At 32.4% G+C, this 2,279-nt stretch overlaps 1 long non-coding RNA gene across 1 annotated transcript; it reads right to left on the bottom strand.

Moving 5' to 3' along the window:
- Positions 1 to 354: 354 nt before the first annotated feature.
- LOC113517606 (uncharacterized) lies at positions 355 to 2,043 on the bottom strand. Its single transcript, XR_003402267.3, has 3 exons — positions 1,866 to 2,043; positions 1,394 to 1,445; positions 355 to 518 (listed from the first exon to the last, which is right to left on the bottom strand). It is a non-coding gene; the product is annotated as an uncharacterized LOC113517606 (long non-coding RNA).
- Positions 2,044 to 2,279: the final 236 nt, after the last annotated feature.

The following is a 2,279-nucleotide window of genomic DNA, read 5'->3' as shown; positions in this document are numbered from 1 at the left end:
GGAGATGGTAGGTGGACCTGGATAGCTTATTTACATTTGCTTTAAATTGGAGTAGATTTCATATATTTGGATGGAAAAACGTAAGCAGGAAAAGAGTCCTTTTCTGTCTTAATTGTGTTTCTGCTGTGAAGCTTGCATGGCTGTTTCGGTTTAGCGTGGGAAAAGGCAATTAAATTAAATGGTACAAAGGCATAACACTTTAGTTTTTAGGAATGGCAATGCATGAAGGGTGTAATGGGCGATAAAGGGAATACTCTGTTATGCCCATGCTACTGTTTATGTCTATAGGTGACGGTTACCATTTTCTATTAGGTGCGCTGTTAGCTTGTTAGCTATTCTAAGTAATACATAAAATAGTTGTTTTCAAATATATTCATGTCGGTACATAGTATTACATTACGGAGTGCTATTAAATACATAAAAAATATAATTAGAAATGTTTTCTTTATATAAGAATGTAAATAATGTGAAATGTGAATGTCTTTGAATTTAGATACTGGCATAGTCGTCTGGATCGTCTGAAAAAAAAAAGATGTTTAGGGCATCATATTATAAATGACGTGAAGTTTTTTATATAATTTAGACCCTTTTGTCTCCTTTGATGAGATATGATGAAACATATAGCTGTTTTTTAATATTATTAGAGTAGAATGTTCCAAAGTCCATAATCTTTTTTTTTTAAATACCGGTTCAATTAACTTGCATTTTGAAGAAAAAAAATCCGTTCATGTATTTTTTTATGGCCATGCAGTCTCGGCATAGAATAGGCCACCCCTTCTCTTCCCGTTGGTGTCATAAGTGGCGACTAAGGGAGGTCGAAGAACGGGCAGCGTCCCTCTCAAAACTAAAGCCTAACTGCGGCTGCCAATCCGCAAAGTGTGGCAACTACTGGCGAAACCCTCCAAAGCTTTCCCTTATGGTATGTTCAGCAGTGAGCAGTTAAAGGCAGTTATGATGACGATGATTCTTTTTATAATGTTGAAATTTTGGCAGACACTATTACTGTATTCCCAAATAATTATTAGGAGTCTCCTCAATAAACAGTCATAATTGAGGTGCAGGGAGTAGCAGTACTCTACGGAGTAGTACTACGTAGTACTAGTACTATTTTTTTTAAGGGTGATAATAAAATGGCAACTCCGGCTGTGGTACCGTTATACGCTGGCGGGGCACCAGTGAAGGATGATAGATGAGGACGAAATCAGGTTAGTTAGTCCATTGTGACGAATTTCACAGAATTACTAAGATTGTTTCTACGGAGAACCATGTGGAGTTACTGATATTCATTACTAAAAAATCCCTTTTCCTATGTACTCTTACTATAGTATAGGTACCAATATAGTGGTTATACTATCAATAAATTCAATGAAAAGGATTTTAATGGATTACTTACAACCGTCCAAAATGAAAGTTTGCGGATCCGGGTTTGGTAAACATTGCGCTACCTAAAATAAAAAAAAAAAATATATAAATATATATATATATATATATATATATATATATATTGCGCTATAATTATGGTATAATAGAATAAAAATATAAAGTTATTAAAGAAAGAAAAGATTTTTAACAAAATAAATGCACATCAATAAAGTATTACTTCATTTATAACAAAATGGCTGACTGAGAGAAAATGCTATATAGTATTAAGTTCGCCTTTTGTACCAATTTTTTTTTATAATAAAGAATAAATAAATAAATTAAATTAATGAGTGGTACTATAAATAAAATAGTGTATGCGACAAAGTTTAACGTGCTACTCATGTCTATGGGCGTAGGTTATCACTTTCTATTAGATAGGATATATCAATGACTTATCGACAACACATTATAATATTTATAAATATAATTTATTATGAACATACCTCAAAAATAGCTGCTGCAACAAAGAAAATAACAAGTAATAACATTGCTGTCTTGTTCGACATTTTAAATTTGTTATGTTATAAATAAAATCGTTTGCAATTTAAAGCAAATTGTAGCGAATTAAAGTTACATTACGAATGAACGTCTTTATATAGAAAAATAGCGGTCCAATTCGACTTCACGTAATTTCAACAACAACTTTCAACTTGATACGACGGTACTTAATTTCTTCTACCTAGTGGATAAGATAAGTAGGAAATAAACTATGTGTAATAAAATTAATTCTGTTTAAATTTATTTTTTTATGTTGTTTTAATTAATGATAATGGAATGGTAACCCCGCTTGCGCTAACGGTATACTCTGGCAGGGCACCAATGGAAGATGATAGGTGAGAATAAAAGAGCAGGTCAGT

Source organism: Galleria mellonella, unplaced genomic scaffold, assembly GCF_026898425.1.
Source record: "Galleria mellonella isolate WM207_F2 unplaced genomic scaffold, CSIRO_AGI_GalMel_v1 utg78, whole genome shotgun sequence".
NCBI lineage: Eukaryota > Metazoa > Arthropoda > Insecta > Lepidoptera > Pyralidae > Galleria > Galleria mellonella.
Note: the sequence above shows the minus strand (reverse complement) of the source record. Positions and strands in the feature narration are given on the sequence as shown.